Below are 26,245 nucleotides of genomic sequence, written 5' to 3' on the forward strand. Positions count from 1 at the left end.
AATAGTCTACAGTAATCATAACCACAACTGTGCTAACCTTAACATTCAGTCTTCCATCTGCTTTGGTGGATTTTTTTTTGGAGAAAACAGAAAAGTGTAGATTCCGAAGGTAGCCTACGCTTGCTCAGCATTAAAATAAATGTGTTGTGTTTTTATTCATGATGATTATTATCTGTTGCATTTGAACAATAAATAAACAGATTCCTTATTAAAATGCAGAAGACTGCAGCACAGTTAGAGGTAATGAAGCAAGGAAAAGCAAGTGTATCTTAGCAACATAGGCTCGTAATTATTCCAGAAATTAGTGCCTAATTTCCCTGTAGGAAAATTAACTGAGTCTCAAATTCAGATCTGATTTCAGTGGTAAATATGATGCCCTAAATAACATGGGAAAACGAATGATCCTTGGGGGAATAATTTTAATTATTTGAAGACTGCCCAAAAATCCAAAATATAGTGAGCTTTTAATCTCCCTTAAACAGTGCTCTAAGATGTACATCATATTTTTAAAGATTGTAAAGCAACCTATTATGACACATCTCGACAGCAAGTGAAACTTAATTCCAGCTTTTCGGGGTCAGAGATAGGGACACTCGCACTGCCAAGAGAGTCTCAATCAGTTTATTATAAAGTGGCCCAGCAACAAAACACAATGATGTACCAATGTCCTGCATTTAATACAATGCAACAGTGCAGGTTCATTCTCATGATTCTTAAATTGGTGTGTTCATGAAGTCAACAAAGTTATCAGTCTGGCACAAATGATAAATCCCCTCTCAGATGATAAGCTTCTGCATTCTATGGGAGCTACCAGTAATAAAGATGGATTATTAGTAGAAACTCAGGGTCGCGTTGCTAAGCAAGTTTCCAGACAAGCTCTGCATGACGAATAGGGAATGAAAAATTAAATAAAACACAACAGCTGGTTAAAAGATGGATTGCAAAACTGTCCAGAACCACTAAAAATGTAATGTAACTCTATCTTTTGCACACTCAGGAAAATATATATCAATAAATACTTTGCACATAAAAGAGATTCATGCTGCATTACAGAAATCAGTGGGAAAATGTCATCATGCCTGTGATCGCTTGTACACCTCTGTCCCAGTGGGGATGTGACCCACCTTTATTCCAGAAGGAATACTAGAACTATCTGAAACTAATGAAAAATCATGAGCGACAGCATTGTCCTGAATGATTCTATTGTCAATCCACTGATGTATTAATGTGCACTGCCAAGATTTATGTAAAAGAAGTGGTGACATCTTTGGGGTACTACAAACAAGGAAATATAGAAAAAAAATGAATGATGAGGAACAGGACTGAATGTAAAAGCACTAAAGTGATTACCTTTTACTCATGAATAAACAAATGATTCTGCTAGCTTGTAAATATTTATGATTTACTCCCTGAACTATCTATGCAAAAAACTCAACTGGAAAATTTCAGTTCAGAATATCTCTAGTAGACAATCACATTTTCGGTCATGTAGATAGTTTTAATTTAAAATATTGTAGAAAGTCACCTGCTAGTTCTCTATTACATATGTTATGTTTTGGAGAAATGCATTTGTGGTTTACCAGAGTCATGTGTCCTTTTTTGCCACTTGTTTTCATTTTATAAGTACTAGCCATTAAAGCACGTTACATGGCTTGTGTGGCTACATTATCCAATTTGCAGTTAATGTGTGGTGGTGAATGACCTTCATGACATCTAATCCACCACGGCCCAGGTTTACACCTGATCTTCCATCTTTCATCTCCATAATTATACCACCAAGTTGTTGGGCGTGGTTCTTGGGGAAATCATGTGGTGGATGGGGAGGAATTGCTTTCAGGCCTCCTTGCATCTGGCACCACTTTTGAAACCTGGATGAACACCACTTCAGATGCTGCAAGCCAGGAAGGACCCCTCTCGTTGTAATATTCAAGGCTAATGGCCAAGGTGATACCCCACTAAGTAAATGATGCTTGTTCCCTGCAGATGGAGATCTGGCAGTTCTGATAGATAAGATGGTGGAGGGAAGTTCAGTTCACTTCACTACAGACCATCACAAGAGGCCACTTTAACAGATACAGTTAGCCTGTCTGGAAATGGTAGCACCATTCAGTGCAGACTCCCATTGAATCAGAATACCCAGAGTGCTGCAATGAGCATTCTGCAGAGATAAAGGCTGTATCTTCTCTCTGGAACCTCACACTTGAAGGACCAAAACCTATCGTAATTCTGTCACTGCACACCAAATATGGTGAATTACAACCTTCAGTATCAGATGCAAGGGCCCACTGAAGGGCTTTTAGAATCATAGAGTCATAGAGTAGTACAGCACGGAAACAGATCCTTCAATCCAACTCGCCCATGCCGACCAGATATCCTAAATTAATTTAGTCCCATTTGCCAGCATTTGGCCCATTTCCCTCTAAACCCTTCCTATTCACATACCCATCCAGATGTCTTTTAAGTGTTGTAATTGTACCAGCCTCCACCACCTCCTCTGGCAGCTCAATCAAAGGTTCTTCCCCATTTCCTTTCCCACCTATTCACCTTTCCAGCCCTATGTGCTTCCTCACTCATTGAGGAAGCCTAACCATTTCCCTTGTTTCTGCATCACCCACATGTATCCATTTATAACATACTCAATCCCTTGCTTTCTCACATTGCATTGGCTCTCTTCCAGGGTTGGGAAGTCTGGTGAGAGTGGGGTCAGAAGAAAGAGCTGGTTGGAGAAAAGAAGGATCGTGGCAATGGGGAAACATCAATAGGCAACCATTCCATTCGGCTGTATTGTGCTTTGCTGCTTTCCTATTAACACCAGCAGTAACTTATTATCCAAGTACTCAAGCTTTTATCTATCTTCTCCAACTTAAAACATGATTCGGAGATGCCGGTGTTGGACTGGAGTGTACAAAGTTAACAATCACACAACACCAGGTTATAGTCCAACAGGTTTAATTGGAAGCACTAGCTTTCGGAATGATGCTCCTTCATCAGGTGATTGTCCCTGACACGTCACAATCACCTGATGAAGGAGCGTCGCTCCGAAAGCTAGTGTGCTTCCAATTAAACCTGTTGGACTATAACCTGGTGTTGTGTGATTTTTAACTTAAAACATAACATTGATGACTGTAACCAAGGCATCACACACTAATATGCACAATACTGAGGCTGAACATACTGTGCAGAAAATGTGCTAAAGCCTGACCTGCCCATATCAGTCCACACTTACATAGATGCTGTGAGTGAGAGCATGGAATCAACTAAGGTTACACATATCTTGGGAGGGAAAAAATTCATTCTATGCATCAGCTGTTCAAGGGAACACACTTCCATTTAAGGCTGGAAGATGAACAATGAGCAGGTCACATGTCCACCCTCCCTTATAGTTTATTGGTCTGCTCAGAAAAGCTGCACAAAGCACTGCTTCCCACAGGTTCAGTGCTTCATCAAGGATGCTCAAGCATATCTGGGTAACTTTAAAGTCATTGCATACTCTGAAACATTGAATAGCTTCTGTGTCTATCTTGATTCCACAGTCATATTTAAAATCCTGATGAATGCTTTCAGAGATACCCAGTGTAAGCACCATGTGATATTAATGCACTGCCTTACTGTTGCTTTTTCCATAACAGTCATAAGGGGCAGGTGATGTACAGATGTTTTAAAATGGGAACACCCAAATATAACATGCAGTCACATGGATAACAAATCATTTGTTCATGAGCACCAAAGTTTAAAGCTTAAAGTTTAAAGAACAAAGTCCATGTGGCTTTTGCCCTAAGCAGGAGATATTGCCAGACTAACCACAGAATTGTCACCAATTAAACACCATCCAATTGCAGCTCGTTCATCCAGGAAGAGGGCAGTTGTAAGGTTATCTTTGGCCTCATGAAATACATTGCTTTGTCATGCTGTCCTGAATGGCCTTCCTGTGAATGTACTGATCTTCAACCTCATCATCATTCTGCCAATTCATCGGGAAGGATATGAAAAGGTGTGCCTTGGCAAAAATGACTTCAGTTACTCAGGTGCATTTTTGTGTTGAGGATTGGGTAATTCCAAACAGGTTTCCAGTTGCTCCCGGAGTACTCTCATTCAGGAAAGACGTAGCCATTGGAGCATAGATTGCCACCCAGTCCTTCTGACTGCAGGTTGTCCTCCAGTGAATGACTCAGTTTGAAGATGTTTGAGAGGGACATCCTTAATCATCACCTACACTGCCTTGCATACAGTTGAAGAACATGATGGAGAAGCCTGTAGTTGTGAGGTCTCATCACTCTCTTCCACCTGTTTGGTGGATCTTCACCTGCAGTGTCTCTCTGTCACTGTCTCACTGCGGAGGCAGTCTTTGGAGACTACAGTTCTGGCTGGGCTTAAGGATGATATTCTAATTGCTGCTTCCTTCTGTATTGCCTTTACTGGATCATCAAGGCCACAATGACTCCAGCAGCATGGCCAGATAATCTGTAAGCAATGTCAGAAAGAAAACACAGCGTTATGAATTCTCACACCCTCACACAGTGTAGCATTAGGAGCTTGCCAAGGAGGGAATAGTCATGTCTCAACAAGCAGCTCGGAGGTATGTGCCCATATCCAATTGAATGTTGGACAACCAAAGTTTTTACAAAGAGTAGAATCAAGGAAGTGACAAAGGGATGCCACGGTCAGTCCTGCAGGACTAGTGCAACCATTTTAGGAAATACAATGATATTAGCTGGGTTGGCTCTCCATCCGGGATCTAATGCTTTCCAACTTGGGACTGTTGTGCGAGTTATTCTAATGGCAATGGGGATGGGCCACAGCCAGTCTTGGTGTTTTGGGTAATATTGGTCAGGGGGCAGTCCAGGACTACTGTGGAAAGTGCAACTGTCAAGCCTGAGTTTAGGGTTCATTGGACTGGCTCACTGAGGGAGCCATCATAACATTTGGCAATTTATAAGATAGAAGGGTGAGATCTCGTAGAGCATAGGAAGACACAGGAAACTGCTGTGGTGGGGGAATTCACCCAATTCGTAAAATCTCTGAGGAGAGAATAGATTATTAAAATGGAATGGCAATATCACAAAGCCATGGGCACAGGGGTTAGGAACATTAGCTGTTATATATAGTGGTGCAAATGTAGTGTCCCTATCTCTGAGTCAGGAGGCTTAGGTTCAAATCCCACCTGTTTCAGTGTAATAAACATCTCTAAACAGGCTGATCAGAAAATATTTACAAAGTGGATGAACAGAAACAAGATGTGAGTGGAGGCAAAGACAGAAACACAAAGGGAACATGAAGGATGGGCAGGTTCATCCTGCCTCACAAATAGAGCCAGCAAGTTACTTACAAGAACATGACATCGAAACCTGAGCATCCTTAATCCAACATCAACTGCTCAATAGCAAGAAAAACTGTAACCACATGTTTGATATTTTCAGGTGATCCCATTTTCAAGATTCTACACTTTAAAGGTTTTCCTAACCATGAGAGAGACAGCAGCAGTTGGTAAGACAGGGCAGTACTATCACATGACACTGAGGTTAGGTGGTTTTTAAGGGTTCGTTTAGTACATGACAGCCGAATGATTAGATTCCCCATGGTGTGGAAACAGGCCCTTCGGCCCAACAAGTCCAAACTGACCCTCCGAAGAGCAACCCACCCAGACCCATTCCCCTACATTTACCCCTTCACCTAACACTATGGGCAATTTCTCATGGCCAATTCACCTAACCTGCATATTTTTGGACTATGGGAGGAAACCAGAGCACCCGGAGGAAACCCACGCAGACACGGGGAGAATGTGCAAACTCCACACAGACAGCTGCCCGAGGCGTGAACTGAACCCAGGTCTCTGGTGCTGTGAGGCAGCGGTGCTAACCACTGTGCCACCATGCCACCCAATGTTGTGCAGGACCATTTTTCAAAATAGACAGCAGGTTGAGAGCAACCCTGAGGCAAATCTTTTCACTGTCTTATCCACCAGCAACCTCCAGCAACCTATCAACAGAGCCAATATCTTGTCTTTTTGCACCATGTCCTTTGTGATGCCCTCGAGCAGCATACTGGGAAGGGTAGCTTGTGGCTTGCAGTGCCTAGCGCTGTGGGGTTGGCATTTAAAAATGGAGTCATGAATGTCATTTAGTGGCAGAAGTGGTGAGCATATCTGCTTCTGTTACCACATGATTGCATGGGCTGGGCACTATAAAGGCCTCATTAATGAGGTGAAAAGTGGGTGACTGTGTGAGAGAAGTTGAGTTGGGAATGTGAATTCAATACCATAGAAAAAACATTTTGTCAAAAAGTGGGAAAATTCAACTAATAGTTTTTGTGCCTGAATGATCATTTTCTTCACTATAATATACACTGGGTACATTGGGGAACATATAAGTGCAAATTATAATACTCATAGTTCTGTTTTTTTTGTGAAAATGGTAATGTTTGCAGAAGCGCATTTGTACATTGCACACTTGTAGCTTACCATAGTCATGATGTGGAGGTGCCAGTGTGGACTCTTAATTCCAGACGACACAAATTTCAGCTTAAAGTGAAACAAACCTGTATTTCTGAACAGCCAGCAAGAGAATCTGGGTGACACCAAAGGAGTCTCATAGCCTTCTTGTGGTGGCACCCCTCGATGAATCTCTGAACATTACATGCAAGCAGTTTATTTTATATCTTGTTCAGGTGTGACTAATACAAAGTTCTTAACACCACATGGCTGATTGCTATTACGTTGTTAAAACAGGCATTTCTCAATTTTACAATGACTAGTGATTGCTACCTTCCTGTGGCAGATATCAAATTGTTCACAGGAGCTTGTTACTGTATTAATCACAATCTTATGTTAATAGGAAAGGAAGTAGATAATAGGATTAAGTGTTGTTCTCATTGTTAGTCTTTACATACCCTAATTAATATGTAAGGAAGTGTGTTAATAGGAACAGGAGGTAGTTAATAAGATTTATAATCAGGGCTGACAGTCTTATTCAGGGAAATAAATATTTTTGTCCCCCTCTGACCTATCACCTTCTCCCTCACCTTCATCCACCTATCACTCTCGCAGCTATCTTGTCCCCAACCGCACCCCCTCCCATTTATCTCTCAGCCCCAACCCACAATCCTCATTCCTGATGACCGGCTTATGCCCGAAATATCGATTCTTCTGCTCCTCAGATGCTGCCTGACCTGCTGTACTTTTCCAGCACTACACTCTCGACTCTGAGTTCCAGCATTTGCAGTCCTCACTTTCTATTAGAAAAATACACACATCTGGCTCCAGGTGAGTTTGGCAGTTTGGAGGTAGCAGGATGCCCGCTATGATTTCCGGTCTCAGCCTGTCAGAGGACAGGTACTCAATCAAACATATAGTGAGTCAATCTAATAGGGGATCTTTAACCCTTGAACTCCCAATACTCCAAAACACTACAATAAGCCAGTAAAACAAAATCTTTTACTTTTGGTGTTCTCAAACTTCATCACCGGTATTGGACTGGGGTGGACAAAGTTAAAAATCACACAACACCAGGTTATAGTCCAACTATAATTTTTAACTTTCACCATAGTCATGTAACTTCTGCTGAAACTTGTAAGTAGGAGCCTTTAAAACATGCTTTAGAAACGAAATGTTGAGAACCAGAGTCTTCCCACTAAGCTGTATAACTTTTCCAGTTGGGACAACAGTGGACCGACTCACTGACGTCAGATGTTTTTTTCAAATGACTGCATTGTTTTTGCATGTCAAGTGCTATTTTAGAAAGTAATGCTTAAGCAAGAGTAGGAAAGTAACTTTCATTACTGACTCTGAGGAAAACAACTATTTTCTCTTGGCCAACATCTTCCTTCTTTTCACTGATGATCTGATGCCATTAAGTCTGTGTGAGTCTTGCTGATGTTGGCTGAATGGCAGTTTTATTGCAGATGTATCACCGTCAGACTCAGTTCTGTTCTTGCAAGCAAAATACATGCATCCGTCACAACAACAGCTAACTCGATATACATCAAACTCTCACTAACATCCGACTCCAAACTTGGTCAATGCAGCTAGTCAGATCATAATACCAGATGGAGACCAGAGCTGGGTAAATGTAAAACTTTTACCTGACTTAGTACATCTCCATTATTAATAAACTAACACAAATTTCAATTTTTCAAAATGTTATTCACTCACTCTTTATATTTGAGCGTAAACAGTCAAGTGGGTGTGGGGGAGCCAGGGAGGGTGGATCCACTTGTCTGATGTAGAGTTGTAGAAATTATGGACTAAAGGGTTGAGTATTCATTTTCTCAAAGAATAGCTACTGAGCTTGTTCATAAGGAGAGATCTCCCAATGACACCAGATCACGTAAAACTGGAACCTGAGTCTATAGAGTTTGTCCTCCCTTACCATTCATTACATGTAAAAGGTGAACTCACCAAAGTCTGACCAGACCATAATCATGCACTCTTATTAGAGAGAGATGACTGGTGGTGGTTTAACATGAGGGTCACCACACCTCAGATGAGGGGAGAGGTGGAGAAAAAGAGTCCTTCAATGTCACCTTTGCCAACGCAAGGAATGACCCCACACTGATGGCGTTGCTCTACTTTGCAAACCAGCCATCCAAGCTAACCAGCCCCTTCTTATCATTATCTATTTTGTATATGTTCGACACAGTCTGTTGATGTTCACTCACTTGTGGGTCAATCCGGTCTTAATATAGAAACACTCAAAACTACTGACAATGACATTCTTTCAGGTTTTGCACAGCTCTAATCCTGAGGTTGGGGTCAACAGGAGATTTCCCTTCAGAAGGCCTCCCAAGTCGTGTCAGCAGACCTCTCTCATAAGGAGAAAGTGAGGTCTGCAGATGCTGGAGATCAGAGCTGAAAATGTGTTGCTGGAAAAGCACAGCAGGTCAGGCAGCATCCAGGGAACAGGAGAATCGACGTTTCGGGCATATGCCCGAAACGTCGATTCTCCTGTTCCCTGGATGCTGCCTGACCTGCTGTGTTTTTCCAGCAACACATTTTCAGCTCTCTCATAAGGAGCCTACTCCAATTCCCACCTCATGTCTATTCAAATTCCAGCCAAGATCACTGGCTAGCAAATCAGTACAGGAATCCCACCTTACTTTCATCCCCTTCACATTCCCAAGAAAGTGAAATCAATTACAACATTCAACCGACCAAGGTCAACTGATTCAGAAAAAGTCTGAAAATCAAGGCTTGTCAGCTCCTATTCTGCACATTGCACAGAGACTTTTCCCACGTGACCAATGTCAGAATCTTTTGTGATGACCTTGGCATGCAGATCACATATCTTCCTATGGTAGGTAATTGCCCAGATGAAGTGATAATCAGCTCATATGCCAACCTATGGTTTCAGATATTAATGCATTAATATTGTCATGGCTTTCAGAAGTGGCTCATCTGCTGTCCTGTAATAAGCTGATTTTAAATATGAGGTGATTTTTTTTCTTTCCGTCTGAGTAGATTGGTGAGTCTTCTGTAAAGAATATTCTCTGACAGCTACAAAACAGGTACATTTCTGAACCAGATGGGAACCATTCATCTGTCACTCATCTTAATGAGGAAGCATTCATTTAGAAATTCTGGAAGCTTCTGCATAAATGCTACAGAGGAAGGACTCTGAACCCCAGAGAGGGTTGTATTGCTTTCGTTCAAGACTACATTTAACAAATGCTGAAAAAGATAATTCATTCCAAGCGTGGCATAGTTTCAGTCCTCCTGCCATTTAGCACTGCTCCATCATTAACATATGCTGCCACAGCGCTGAACTGTTTCTCATTAGAGAGAAATGGGTTTTGTAAGGCGAGTTCCTCTCAATTTTCTCGCAGTAATAAGGCTCCATCTAAAGTCTATGCTTTCACAGAAAATGGTTGTCTGCTGTCTAATTCTATGTTACTTTCAATCTGCAATGGCAAAATAAATGCTTAATGCCATTGATTCTATATTTAATGGTCACTGCTAAAGTGAAAATTGAACAACACCATTTGTATGGAACTTTTAAATGTTGCACATCTTTACGGAATCATTTATATCAAATTAATTTTGATGAAAAGAACATTATTTTAAAGAAAAATTAAATGCTTACACCATTATGGTGTTTTGTAATCATGTCAGTCACTGACTTACAGGTGCAGAACAATTGATTTCTCTGATCTCTCTTTCATGTCATCTTTCAGATTATAATAATAGCATAGAAGGTGATTCTTTTACAACATTGATTTGAGAAAATTTTTAATGAAGTTGTTTTTATGCTTCTGTTTCAAATGACTCAATATCAAGATACTAAGGATAAATAACATTAGAAAAGGAGAATTAGCACAAATAAAGAAAAAAGAAATTAAATGTGCAACAGTAATGAGATGCAGCATTGAGGGGAAGAAACAGTGTCTAAAATTAGAAAGCCAAGTGAAACTTTTAAGAAGAGTTGAAACACCAAAAGAACAAAAATGACAATGAGATGTGAAGAACATTCATATTCCACAGAAAGCTGGCAGTTCCTCAAAATGTCTTTAAAGAGGAATTGTCCTCATTATAAAGTTATAAGGAAAGCTACTCCTTGTTTAGAAAAGCACAAAAATGATGTTTCTTTTGACAGGATATACTATAATTGGTGTCACTAAAGCATCATCTCAGAAAAATATGACTCTGACTCATTAAATGCCATGGCAACTCCTGACTCTTCCACATCCTTCCAACTCTGAATTTAATTCACTCCTAGTTCTGAAACAACCATCTTTCAGTGATAAGCTGAAAATGTGTTGCTGGAAAAGCACAGCAGGTCAAGCAGTCTCCAAGGAGCAGGAAAATCGACGTTTCGGGCATGAGCCCTTCTTCAGGAATTCCTGAAGAAGGGCTCATGCCCGAAACATCGATTCTCCTGCTCCTTGGATGCTGCCTGACCTGCTGCACTTTTCCAACAACACATTTTCCGCTCTGATCTCCAGCATCTGCAGTCCTCACTTTCTCCATCTTTCAGTGATACACAGGATAGACTTTCTGAATAATGGGAGCCTCTGTTCAGTAGTACAGTCGTGTGACACTGCTGCCCTCTTTTCTCAGAATGCAGTGTAAACCTAACAAGCTCACCAAAGCTGCAATTGAATGAAAATTCTGATTGTACAGTGTAACTCTTTAGTATTGTCCTGCTATTGTATCAACAATAAAGCTCAATGGAACATCTTTCACTCAAGGGTCACAATGTCAACTAATGTGATCTGAACAGATTTTTACTGAACATTAATCAGGTAACTCAGTTGTTTATTCTTGTAAGAAAGTTTACTTACAATAAAACAAATTAACATACAAAAGAAAGGATCTGTAGTCAACTCAATTTTAAAGCTAAAATTCAACAACTTTTATGACTGAAGTTTATATATATATTGAACCTGTATCTTCAATTCATTTTTTAGATGTTAATAAATTATACTTAGCACAAGGAAAATACATTAAATTATTTATATCTGTCCATAATGAAATTAGCAAAACCTTTTAAATAGATAGTTGATAAAGTAAGTGAAACATATACTGGATTGCATTTTGTAAATCAAGGGTTTTGTATACATATTTTGTCTAAGATTTAAATACAGATTGAGAGAATGTCATTTTCTAGCCTTATACAATTACATTTCAAAATTCTTGCATGTAACATTTCAATATGTTGTTAAATTGGCTGCTGACAGACTAACGTTTATGTATTAGAAATTCCTGGCTTATAGATCAGAGTGGACCTTTTGTTAAGGTGACTCCAGGGTTTCTACATTTAATACAATTTTAAAAATATTGTGCAGAAATATGAGGTTTTTTTTGATGGAGAAGGTGCTGTGGCCTAACTACTGAATGGAACTGTCAATCCAGTTCCAAAACTTTCTTCCATAAAATGGAAGCATTCAGATATGCACTTTCAATTTATGATGGAATGACAAAAGAAAATACAGCAGATGCTAGAAATCTGAAATTGAGATAAAATAACTGATGAAAGTACTCAGTAAGGACAGGCAGCATCCGTGGAGAGACAGGATCTTCCTTTTTCAATAAAAGGCCAGCAAACTGAAGCATTACCTCCTGAAGTCTTCACAAATGTCATCAGATCCTCTGAGTATTTCCAGTATCTTCTGTTTGTTGGGTTTTTTTTTGATTCTTAATCCCATCTATGCCATGACAAGCAAAAAGCTTCATCAGCTGAGGTCATATGCAACACTTAGTTGTGACCACAATCAGAATTGTATTTGGGCACAGACCTAAACGCTTGCACACATTTAGTTAGGGAATAATCTGTAACATAATGTGTATGTAATGTTTTAAATGGGATTAATAATCAGTATAATTAGCATTGCATTTCTATTGACTCCTAACTTTAGCTTGAGAGATACATTGAAACACTGCCTGGTTTCAATGTTTATTGTCATGGTTTTGTAACAGCAGTGGAGGCACATGAGCCTAAAACTGGCTCCTGATGTCAGAATGAAGCATCAGGGTATGCTTCGTCCTCAGTACCTTATTTAGACTCCACATGTAATGGAGGCAAAAAGTCACTTTAGTTCACACTAATGTCAAAACTGCAGAATATACATGAACCCTAAAAGTGACAAAATAGTTAGTGAAAGCAGCTTCTTTGTCATCAGTGGAATTTTTAATCACTAAGAAAAATGTCTCTTTCATTCATCTCCTTGGACTGATATGCAGACATTTCAAGGTGAAGAATTGCCAATAAGATCATGAATCCATTAATTAACTTTTTTTTAGCAAACTGTAGCAAACTAATCAGATTCTCAGTTCTGAGGAAGGTCACAGGACTCAAAATGTTAACTCTAATTTCTCTCCATAGATGCTGCCAGACCTGTTGAGCTTTTCCAGCAGTTTCTGTTTTTTGTTTCTGATTTCCAGCATCCATAGTTCTTTCAGTTTTTAATCAGATCCTATGTTCATTAATTATTTACTTTAAGGGATTGTTTTCGTTCTGTATAATGGTTGAACTTTTCAAGACTTTTGGGCATAGTGCTCTATTGCTATTAATGGCTCTAGTATGATGTAATTATAAGAGAATGCACTTTTAAACCTTACAATTGAAATTTCTGGTTTTGAAATTGTAAACTCATTCATATTTAACATTTCGATGTTTTTCTGTCCCTAACTGCCAGTACAGCAAGTAGTATATTCAGCATGGCTTTGATGTTGGCTCTCATCAGGGATTACTAAGACTGAACTTGTTGGATTGTTGTGAGCTTTTATTTCCACAGAAATATCAAGTAAATGGTCTTGATTTAAAAGAAACCGTTGGACAGAATAATGAAAACATCAAAATAACTTGGAGGTGACTAATATCTGTATTTTGTCAAGTTCCATGCGGAGAGAAAAGGTGTTGTGATCCAATTTAATTGGACAAATGGTGCTGCAGTTGCTTCTTAATGAGCTTGCAAAGAAAGAATGCAGCATTTTCTTGAGACTTTAACAAGACACATCTTTCAACTTGAGCAGGGCAAAAAAAGTCATGTTGCAGATTTAATACATGTGGTCATCTATTTCAGCAAACCAGCTGAAATTGTTTAAAGGAAAAATTATATGTGGGACGCTTTTCAGAAAATCATAGTGTTGTGTGGAGTTGAACTGAGTGGTTGCAAGTACAGTAACAGCAGTACAAAAACGTTTTCCACTAAATAAATTATAAATTGTAAAGAGTTTATTGAATGTTAGAATTGTATGTTGTCAAGCTTCATTTCTTTATGAGCAAATGAAAATAATATTGTAGCACAGTTTTGGACATGAATTATATCACTGGTTGCAAAGTAGGTAAGTCATCAGGACTTGACTGTGTCTTTTCTCTGATCCTATTGTCATGAAAATGTGTTTGTTAAAATATTAATTTGTAAGATCATTGACTGAGCACATATACAGTACATATTTATTTTGGGGCTGAATTTTGGAAAAGATAATGAAACTGACATGTTTAGCCCATCTACTTTCAACAGAAATGTAACACAGATGCTGGATTGAGAGAGCTACACCAAACAGTTCAGAAATTGAATCAGATCCTGAATATTATCATTCACGAACACAAAGTGTTAATGAGGGCATGGGGTCCACCTCTAAGACCAGCTGATCAGGAATGGGCAGTAGGATCATAGAAACATAAGATCACAGGAAAAGGAGTACATTACAGCCCACCGGGCCTGCTCTGCCATTGAATAAGATCAAGGCTGACCCATCAGTTGGTGAGGATTGGAACAAAAATTTCCACATGGCTTGCAAAATTCAAATGTTAGCTCACTTGGATGTCAGGAAAATACAGGCTAAAATACAAAAACAATTTTATTACCAGGATTGCATTACACTGTGGTGAAATTTTGCCAAACATGAAATAGTGGAGAAACCCCACCCATCAATTAAACCTGCACCATTAATTCCAATACCAGCTTTCAAAACGACATTTAGTCGGGTCTTGATAAATTGTGTAGGAATCCTTTCTAAAATCAAAAGTAGGAATCAATATATTTTAACAATCATGGATGTTTCAGCAAGATTTCCTGAGGCAGGTGCCTCTAGGGAAAGTAACATCAAAAAGGGGAATGGAAATGTTAACCTATTTTTTATTGCACAATGTTATTGCATGATTTGGATTACCCAAAGAAATAGGATCAGATTAAGGTTCAAATTTTATGTCTCAAATATTAAAAGAAGTATTGAATAATTTGGAAATTATACAATTTACTTCTCCATTGTCCACATTCTCAAGGAGTATTGGAAAGATTGCGTCAAACTTCAAAGGCCATGTTTAGAGCTTTGTCAAGAAGGTACGAATGATTGGGATAAAGGAGTTCCTTGTTACAGTTTAACATGAGTTCACATGATTTGAACTGATATACAGACATGAAGTGTCTGTATTACCCTTCAAGGTGATTAAAGAAAACATTAGAGATCAAACCTTAGAGACTAAAACCTCTGACCTAAGTGTTAATTTTCAGGGAAACCAAATCAAAGCATGTGAGTTACAAAAAATCATTCATAACTAGCTCATCAAATGTCCTTTAGGGAAGGAAATTGCCATCCTTACCTTGTCTAGCCTACATAGGAATTCAGACCCACAGCAGTATGGTTGACTCTCAACTGCCCTCTGAAATGGCCTAGCAAACAATTCAGTTATCTCAACTGCTCAAAAGGAAAAAAGTGGAATGAAACCAAACTGTTTACCTGGTACCAACAAAGGCACCAGAAATAACAGCAAACACAGATGGTTGACCCTGCAAACTCTTCGGTACTAATGTTTGCAGGCTCATAAAAGAAACAAGAATAAGACAGCATCGGTTTAAAGTCATCTGCAAGAGAATTGAGGAAAAACATTTCCACCCAGCAAGCAGTTAGGGTCTGGAAATCATGGCCTGGAAATATGTTAGAGGCAGGTTCAATTGAGGCAATCGAGTGTTGTGTGATTACTTGAATAAAATAGTGTACAAAGTTACGAGGAGAAAGCAGGAGATTGTCACTGAGTAATGAGGCTCGTTTAACAAACTGGTGCAGGCACAGAGTTGAATGGTGTCCTTCTGTGTCCTAACATTTTTTGGATTTTGTGATCAGCATGAAAATTAACAGAGCTGTCTCACAAACCAATCAAGCAACAGCTGACATTGTCACACTCAGGGAATTACACCTGTTATATGATGACCTAGACAACACCACCACCATCCCAAGGGGACAGAATGCACTTGGGTGGGACATGTCAATGTTTACCACCAAGAGTGGCACAGCAATACTATTACTGACTGAGGTGATCAAGTCCTAAAGGACATAGCCGCTTGACTGGGTCTGTGACAGGTGGTGAGAGAACCAACAAGAGGGAAAAAATGTTCTTGAGCTCAACCTCATCTGTCTGTCACTGAATGCATCCATTCATGACAGTATCAGAGGGAGTCGCCAACAGACAGTCCTTATGGAGACAAACTCCTGCTTTTATATTGAAAATACCCTCCATCATATTGTGTGACACTAAGACTGTGCTAAATGAGATTTACTTTGAACAAGACTTCCAGCAACTTAAGACTGAGAATCCATGAAGTGAAGTAGGGGGCCATCAGAAGCAGAATCACACTCCAACACAATCTTCAACCTCTTGGCCCAGCATATGACCACTCTACCATTACCATTAAGCCCGGGGAGTAACCCTGGTTCAATGGAGAAAATAGGATGGCTTGCAGCAGCACCGGGCATATCTAAAAATGAGGCGGCAACCTGGTGAAGCAACAGAACAGGTCCACTTGTATGCCAAACATTCTACAAGTAGCACTGGAGACCTGTGCTCTGCAGGAACAACAAAAAATAAGTGCAGAAGTAAACCATTTGGCCCTTCAAGCCTGCCCTGCCATGCAATTTGTGCCTGGCTAATCATCCACTCCTGTTCCTGTTTTCGCCCCATATTATTAGATCTCTTCAGCCACAAAGAGTGTAACTAACTCCTTATTCAAAGCATTGAATGTTTTGCCTCAAAAGCTTTCTGTGACAGAGAATTCCACAGACTTATAGCTCTCGAAATGAAGAAATTTCTCCTCATCACGGACCTAAATGGCCTGCCCTGTGTCACTAGACTGTGATCCCTGGTTCTGGACTCCCCACTGATTGAGAACATCCTTCCTGCTGTTACCCTATTTAGTCTTTATTAGAATTTTATAGGCTTCTGTGGGATCACTCTTTCTTCTTCTAATCTCCAGTGATTCTAGTCCTAAATAATCCAAACTCTTTGTGTGTGTTAGTCTTGCCATCATAGGGATCAGTCTGGTAAATCTTAACTGCAATCCCTTCAGATAAGGAGACTAAAACTGCACACAATAATCCAAGGCCCTATACAATTGCAACAAGACATCCTTGTTCCTGTACTCAAGTCCTCTTGCTACGAAGGCTAACATACCATTTGGCTTCTTCACTGCCTGCTGCATCTTTAGAAATTACCACGCCAAGAAGTTCCAGTACAGCTTTAACAGTGGCATTTACCCGAGGATATGGAAACTTGCCCATATATGTCAATTACCACATCAGTCTACTCTGGTTCATTAGTAAAATGATGGAAGGTGTCATCAACGGTGCTATCAAGCAGCACCTACTCAGCAATAACCTACTCAGTGATACCCAGTTTGGGTTCTGCCAGGGCCACTCATCTTCTGACCTTGTTATAGCTGTGGTACAAACATGAACAAAAGAGCAGAATTCCAGATGGGAAGTGAGAATGACAGCCTTTAACATCAAGACTGCATTCAACAGAGTATGGCATCAAGGAGCCCTGGCAAAATTGAAGAGAGCATGAACTAAGAAAATCGCTTTCTTTGTTTGGAGTCATGCCTGACACAAAGGAAGATGGCTGTGGTTGTTGAAGTTCAATCTTACTGTCAACATGCTGGGCATAATCATTGACCAGAAATTGAGCAGGACTCACTATGGAAGTACATTGGCTATAAGAGCAGATCTGAGACCAGAAACTTTGCTGTGAGTAATTCATCTCCTGACTTCCCAAAGCTGTCCACCATCTACAAGGCAGAAATCAGGAAAGTGATGGTATACTCCCCACTTGCCTGGATGGTTACAGCTCCAACAATACCCAAGAAGCTTGATACCATTGCAGATAAAGCAGCCCACTTGATTGCCAACATATCCACAAACGTCCATTCCCTCCACCATCATTATTCAATAACAATAGTATGATCCATCTACAAGATGCACTGCAGAAATTCACCAAGGCAGCATCTTCCAAACTCAAGACCATGACCACCTTGAAGGAAATGGGCAGCAGATACATAGGAACACCCCCACCTGAATATTCCACTCCAAGCCACTCACCAATCCTGAATTGGAGATATATTGCCATTCCTTCAGTGGTGCTGGGTCCAACTCCTGGAGCTCCGTCCTGACAGAAGTAGGCACTGCAGATGTTGGAGATTAGAGTTAAGATTAGAGTGGTGCTGGAAAAGCGCAGCAGGTCAGGCAGTATCCGAGGAGCAGGAATATTGATGTTTCAGGCAAAAGTCCTTCATCAGGAATGAGGCTGGGAGCCTCGGGGGTGGAGAGATTTTTTAAACTTGAGCAATGTGCAACTACCAACAGCAAAGAGACTGCACCAACTTACAAAGGTTGTTCACCACCACCTTCTCAAGGGCAACTAGGAATGGGTAATAAATGTTGTTGCCCACATCCCGTGCATGAATTTTATTAAGAAATGAAAAACTGGAGCTGGTAAAATGTTTAAAGTTTTCGAGACAAGCCTGTGTGAATATGTTCAGGGACTGACCACCATGGGGGAAAGAAACTACAAAAATAAAACTTGGGATGTTTCAAACCATTTTTCAATCTGAAATTTGACTTGTCCAGTATTGCCATCAGTAGGGATTATAACACAACTTAAAAATTATTTCAATATACAGTAACATCCCTATTATCCTACGCCCTGTATCTAGAATTCTCATACAATGGTAATTGATGGGGTAGGTTTCCTCACTCTAAGAACTGATCATTTAGTCACCTCTCTCTGTCATTTCAATCAAACCTCACTGACGGTAATTATGTTTGGTCCTAGCTGCAACTGGCTCATTCATGGCATCGCCCATTCTCCATGCATGCTAGATACCAGGGAGTTTACTGTAGTCAGTCAGAGGCAGGAACCGATAAATGTTAAATCTTTGCCTTTGTATAGACTGGACAGAGAGCTCTGTTGTAGTCTTCAGTCATTAACTAAGGAATACCGTAAATGGTTTGAGAAAAAGAATAGATTGTGATGACTTACTGTACGTTTAACATCTTAATCTTTTACCCTCGCTGCTTATTTTAATTGGCAAGATATAAAGAAAGTAACAACAAAGAGTTAACCACTATTCCACAAAAATGTATGATATTATCAAGTTTCCCACCCAGTGATATGGACCAGACTGAATAATTAATTTGTCGTGGTGTAAAAGAACTGTGTAATTTGTGTCAAGTTGAAAATGACAGATAGAATAGGATAGAAATTTATTGTAACGTGTACTTTTACATGAAAAATAAAGTGGTACGCCCCACCAGGGCTCCTACCTCAATGACAGAACTCACACATAAGAATTTTAAAAAGTAAAATTAAGACAAAATTCATCAAAGCTCAGTTAATTGTTCCTGGGCTTGGAAAACCAAACTAGTAAAAATGAAATACCCTGGAAATGCGGCCAGGATAAGACCACCTGCCAACCCACTGGAACACATTGACACCGATGAGACCTCCGTGCTGGGACAAGACAACCACACCAGGAGACTGCCACACGAGACCAAGACCGCCTTTCTCCCCCTTCAGGAGCCTGGGCCTAGCTTGGACCTGGAGCCTCGGCCGGGGGAGTGAGCATGGGACATGTTCCTCACTCACTGAGAGACCTTGGGCTAGAGAGGGGGCGTGTTCAACTCATCCTGGTGTTGCTGCCGCTGCCGTCAGAGATCTCCTCCTTCACTCACCACTCTCCAGTATGAAAAGCAAAGAGCACAAAGAAGAAACAGTCAAAAGAAAAAACAGCAAAAGCAAAAAAAAGACAAAGAAAGTTCATGGGAACAGACGAGCCGTGGGCTCAGCCCTCCCTACTCTGACAAAATCTTGAAAGGATTGTTACTCCTGGTGAATTTGTTGTTAATTAAAATAAGATTACTTCTAAGAAAGGCTGTAGGTCATACCTGGTTCACACCTTATTATGGCTTAGCTGGGTTTGATTAACTCTAACAAATTCCATAAGCCTTTGCAGCTAGATTCTTGGAATGTATAATGCATAACGTTCGTTATGCTTCACATCCAAATGCCACATATCTCCCCAAAGTAAAATAACCTGGAATCATTTTATGAGAGCAACTTATCATTGGGACCACAGAGTATTCTCAGGTGTGTCTTGTGTAACTCAGTCCTTCACACTGATACAATATCAGTCTTTAATTATGTTTTGGATGTCATACAATTCAGCAAATCTCCAGTCACTCCTAAATCAGGAGCAGGATGTGACTCCCTTTATTACAACAATGAGAAATAAATTATTACAGCCCATAAACATTTGTCAAATGTCACATTTTTAACTATAAATAAGTGAATCTATCATGCATTTGAGAATAAAAAATAAGGGTAATTTACTTGATGATTGTCTAGCAGCTTTCCAAAAGTGCTATTAGTGTGGGTGTCATTTAGCAATATGATGGAGAGGCATTAGATGCTGAAATATTAAAAGAAAAACATTATTAAAACTATTCTCTTCTTAATGTTCTAATATAAGTTCAAAAATGGCTCAATTAAAATCTTGTGGCATAGCATGCATATTAGTTAAAACTAAAATTATAGGTACTTCTCTTTTAAAATTGATTTCTTCTGGTACAAATAAGGACCTTTAATACACTTGACATACTTATTAATAGCAATATTTTCAAACCCTCTCAGTTGAGTGAAGCTGGTGGATTGCACGAGGAAAGGTCAATTTAGGTCCCTGTATCTTACATACTAATACATTGCACAGAGCTAGACCAGTTTCTTTCTCTTTGTGTCAAGAAGTAACCATTAACCCTGACCAGCTAAACATAGGCATTTTCAAAGATCAAACAATTATACTTTTAACTGTCGGTACGGCCCCACGTGATTGTGATTACAATTTTTGCCTTCGATAATTTTCTCCCCCCTTTTCAAAAAATGGTTACTTATTTGAGTACGCAGTTCCATAGGCATTCAACAACCTCATACATTTTACTCAAGTCGTCAACTAACACTATTGGAGGAAATGGTGGTGTTGCTATAATATTACTGGACTAATAATGAAAAGGCCCAGCTTAATGCTTTGGAGACAGAAGTTCGAATTCCTTTATGATAACTTTATGGAGTAAAACCCAACAGATAAAACAAATGAAGAACTAAATGTTAGCTTCAATAGTGGTGACTGCGACACTGCAATCAGAAAAACCCAACCAGTTCATTGGTGATCTTCAGGAAAAGAAACCTGCCTTTTTTCGTTCATCTGGTCTACATGTGACTCCAGATCCACAGTGATGCAGTTGACTTGTAACTACCCCCTAAAATACTGAGTAATCCATTCAGTTCAAGGGCATTAAGGATGGGCAACAATTACTGGCCTTACCCATCATGCTCACATCTCAAGAAAAAAAGGGAGAAAATAATTCTAGAATGATTTATCTGTTTGTAACTTTGTTGTTCTTGATGGGAGCACTGTGCACAAATTAATTGCTGGGCTTCCCACAATTGCAACAGTGCTACATCTCAAACGTATGCCATGAGATATCCTGAGGTTGTAAAAGGCACAATATAATTCAACGTCTTTTGTTTCAAATTGTTTTTTTTTAATTTGCTTGAATACTACAAGTAAAAGTTTCAGTTAATTTCTCCCTACGTAGTCCAAGGCACTGATACTAAATAAACTGCAGCCCCAGAGGAGATCAGTGAACCTATGCTGCACTGGGGATTAAACTTGGCCTCATTGGAAGAAAATTGCAAGGCTTCTGGAAGAGCTGACCAGAGAATGTAGAGATAGCACTAGGGCACAATCTTATGGGGTCTGAGCAATGTGGACTATGATGAGGTGTGTGGCAGAATTAGATGGGACATCCAGTGAGGCCCACCTCACATCAAGACTCAATCTTTAATATTTTTCCCCAGTTAAGAAGTAACTTTCTCACTAAGGAAATGTCAAGATGCTAATTAAGGGGAATTATTGCTTGGCAAACACCTTGTTGACAATGCAACTCATCTAATTAATATTCAGCTTTCTATTTTACCAAACTTACCAAACAAACTCCATGTTGAGATAACTCAGTTTGCAAACCATAGCACGTGTCTAGTGCAGTCAGCTCACCACTTGCTCTGAACAACATCCATGCTGCCCACAAGCAAACTACAGCTCAGGACACAATCTACAATGCACCCCTCATTCATGGACATTGGCAGCTGGCACCCCCATGACCATTGAACACGTTTTTGATATACTAGCAGTGCACTCTGGAAGCATAGACTTAGAGAGCATGGCACACCAACAAGTAGAACTGGAAGGCTGCAGCAGGGATACTTTGCCTGCAGGGACAAGACCCAGCTCACAGCTTTGGATCAGACTATTGCTCAGGCTTGCTCACTTATTTGGCATCTATCTATATGCTCATATTATTCTAGCCATGTCTAGTATTGCCATTCCAACAATGTACATGGCAAACACACAAGGCAGGGGCTAGCAAACCTGCAGTCATATCTCAAAATCTTAGGAGAGTGGTCCTCACTGAATTCCATGAAATGATCTATCCTTCAGGGATCCTGGCTCAGTAGGTTAAGGCAGTCTCCAATTCCAGTCCAGGGAATTGACCACAATTGTGCCTGGTCACGATGTTCTCATTCAGGGGGGTCAGTGGTTCTGCAGTGTGGGGAATGGACCACAGTCAGTCCTGTGGTTCCATAGCAGCCAGTCTGGGAGTTAGTGCTAACAGATAAGGGAAGAGATACCAGTTAGGGGTCTGGTCAGATTGCTCAAGGTAGTGGGCCAAAGCCAATCCATCAGGTGAACAGAACACAGTGTAAGAGTGATGCTGCAGAGGTGTGGTGTGCATATAATAAAGTGAACATCAGAATTGTGTGAGAAAACCCACTGGACCTCATAGAGAGGAATCCGCCATGAAACTCCCTAAAATTGACACTGAGCTGATTTTTGGGAAAATTCGACCATTTCTCTTCCTTTTAACTTTGTGCCAGTGCATATGTTCGTGTGACTGACGTCACATTTATTTTATTTTTGACAGGGAGATAGCAGATAAAATGGCTTTTAAAAATCTTCATTGGCTTCTCATTGTTTCTTTACACATTAGGTGACTACATTTTTATTAAAGAGGGAAATAGCCTCATGGTAAAAGGAACAATAAATTTTTATTGCAGCTACTGAGGAAACGGAAAAGAGGAGAACTGTTTCATTCCTTTTCACCTAGGTCATAATTGGATTAACAGGCTTCTGAAACTTACCTCCTTTTCACTTTTGGGTGTAAGGAAAATGGAAGCAACTGTAGTCGACCAGATTATTTAGAGAACACATTATTTTTATTGCAACTGAGTGCACAGATCAATGCACTCCCACCACATATTCAGAGACTGTTGCTGTTACTGTTCACAAACTGTACCCAGCCTTTCTGTATATTACAGTGTGCCAGGGGTTTTTTCAAAGAGTTCATCATGAGAAATACCAATTTTCCAATTCCATTCGGGGAAGAAACTATGATGCCAGTTCTTAAATTTTGCAGGACCAACCTTCCTCCATCAGTTTGCTCCAAAAATTACAGGATATTGTGCTCTTGGCCTGTCAATAAAGCAAGGAACTGATCCTTCAGGTATTGTTGAGACAAGTGGACGGCACGGTGGCACAGTGGTTAGCACTGCTGCCTCACAGCGCCAGAGACTCGGGTTCAATTCCCGCCTCAGGCGAATGACTGTGTGGAGTTTGCACGTTCTCCCCGTGTCTGTGTGGGTTTCCTCCGGGTGCTCCGGTTTCCTCCCACAGTCCAAAGATGTGCAGGGCCAGGTGAATTGGCCATGCTAAATTGCCCGTAGTGTTCGGTAAGGGGTAAATGTAGGGGTATGGGTGGGTTGCGCTTCGGCGGGGCGGTGTGGACTTGTTGGGCCGAAGGGCCTGTTTCCACACTGTAAGTAATCTAATCTAATCTAAAGTAATCTAATCTAATCTAAAAAGTGCTACTGCTAACCAAAGGATGGAGGTTCTGCTAAGTTGAGGCTATGTTAACAGCACCAAGAATTTTAAGGGGCAACACCCCTTCACAAATTTAATGGAACTATAAAGTTAAAAAAAATGCAGCCCATCTACAACTTTGTGTGTCTTCCCACTGCAACACGTCTTGGTCCCAGTGTATAACTCATGACCTCTTAAATTTAGTATTTCCTAGCTGCACTTTTGATTTAATTTGATTTGATCTTAATGTCACATGTATTCAGTGAAAAGTGTATAATGTCACCATACAAGGAACTATCTTATGTATAAGTAGCCAGGTATAGAATCTTAAGAACAAGGTAGAAAGAAAGAACAAAATTAAAAGTTAAACTTTGCAGAAATTATAGTATAACATAAAACATACAAAATAACATACACATTGCAGACCTTTTTAGTTTTAAGTAGAAAATAAAGAAATAAAGCAAACATTACAGTCTTTCTTAAGCTCTTAGCCATGGTGGGACTACACTTCTGGAAATCACCTCAAGACCAGAAGTCCATGCTGAGACATGTTGGGCCAAGAGACTGCCATGTATATCTGAAAGACCACCATACCAGGCCGAGAGACCAACATGCCAGGCCGAGACACCACCGCGCCAGGCCGAGAGACCACCACACCAGGCTGAGAGATCACTGCGTCAGGCTGAGAGACCACCACACCAGGCTGAGAGATCACCAAGCCAGGTTGAAAGTCCACAACACCGGGCCAGGAAATCACTCCACTGAGTCTACGCTAAGTGTGAGGCCAGGAGTCCATGGCTGGGTGAAGAAAGAACAGAGAAAAAAGAAAAAGAAATCACAAGATAGAAGAAAAGCGTGAGAAAGAAAGAAAAGGAAATGGACAGAGTGGATGAGGTCTGTCTGAAGCAACCCTGCCGCCACCATCTGGTTCCAGAAAAAGCAAGACTGCATGAAGCAGTTTGTTTCTGTTCAGAAATGGCTCTGAAGTGGTCTTTGCAACCAAGGATTTGTATTAAACTCTCAACAATACTAATAGATACAAGGAGGATTAGAGAGCATTCTGTGTTTGCTCAAAAGCCAACTTCAAGTGCTCTGACATCAGCACAGATGACATTTGCTATCTATTAGCAGTGATAGGATTTAACCATTATTCTACAACTGTTGTATTCCTCTGGGTAACTTTGGCAGTGAAGTGATTCTTGCCTCACAGAAACCAAATCGTGTAATTTACCTGCGAGAGGTCGTATCAGCTGTGCTGCTAAATTAACGGACTGCCCTGGTCTCCTTTTCAGTCATATGTGCATGTATCTGAGGGAGTTGATGGGAGATTGTCTTAGAGGTCTTTGAAGTATCTGTCATGATGAACCAGGTGTAGGAAGTTAATTTCTCGAAGTGAATCATCATGAACCTTTTGCACTGCCTCAGCTAGAAATCTGGATCACATACCTCTTAATCTGAGAAGAGGGATTTTCTGACTGGCCAACAGCCCATTTTTTCCAGCTCTCCAACTAACTCTGTCAGTCCTCTTGTGCTCATGTGTCACGTTCTACACGACCCTAAGACTGTGCTCAGCAAAGGACTTAACTTCATCCTTTTACCGAACCCACATAAAATCATGGAATTTTACAGTAGGCCATTCAGCCCATTGTGTCCATACCACTTCCCTAAAAAGCTACCCAGCTAGTTCCATTCTCCAGCCCCAACCCCATAGCCCTGTAACTTCACCCCTATAAAATGTACATCCAACTCTCTTTGAAACCTCCTATGAAATCTGTTCCACCCTCTCCCAGGCAGCACATTCTAAATCGAACAACTCTCTGAGTGAAGAGGTTTTTCTCATCTCACTCTGAGTTCTCTCACTGACAATCCTAAAATTGTAAGCCCTACTTACTGACTGCCAATTAATGAAAACAAAATATCCTTCTTTATTCTGTCAAAATTGTTCATAATTTTGAACACCTCAATAAGGTCACCTCTTCATCTTCTCTGCCCCATGGAGAATAAGCACAATTTCTCTTACCTTGCCTCTAAAATGTCTCATTCCTGATATCATCCTAGTAAATCTCCTTTGAACTGTCTCCAGACCTTTAACATCCATCTTTAAATAAGCTACCCAAAACAGACCACAATACTTCAAATGTGGTTGACTAATGATTTGTAGAGATATAGTATCACTTCCTTGCTTCTATACTTTATGTCTCTATTAATAAACCCAATGATCCTTCTTCACAACTATTTCAACTTGCCTGGCCAATCATGCACATGAACCCTGAGGCCCCTTTGTTCCTTTACTCCTTTCAAAGTTGCACTATTGAGCGTGTATTGCCTCTCCTTGTTTGTAATTATTCACATTACTCTGCACTGAAATTCATCTGCCAGTTGTCTGCCCATTTAGCCAACTTATCAATGTCTCTCTGAAGCACTCAGCATCATCCCCACAGTTCACTACTCTTCCTAGCTTAGTATCATCTGCAAATTTAGAGATTTTGCCCTCAACACCTTCTTCAAATGATTTGTATAAATGAGAAAAAACAAGGGTTTTAACACTAATCGCTGGGAAACAATACTT

The sequence above is a fragment of the Chiloscyllium plagiosum genome, unplaced genomic scaffold (assembly GCF_037043375.1).
Source record: "Chiloscyllium plagiosum isolate Xiang-an unplaced genomic scaffold, Cpla_swu_hap1 HiC_scaffold_7, whole genome shotgun sequence".
Taxonomy (NCBI): domain Eukaryota; kingdom Metazoa; phylum Chordata; class Chondrichthyes; order Orectolobiformes; family Hemiscylliidae; genus Chiloscyllium; species Chiloscyllium plagiosum.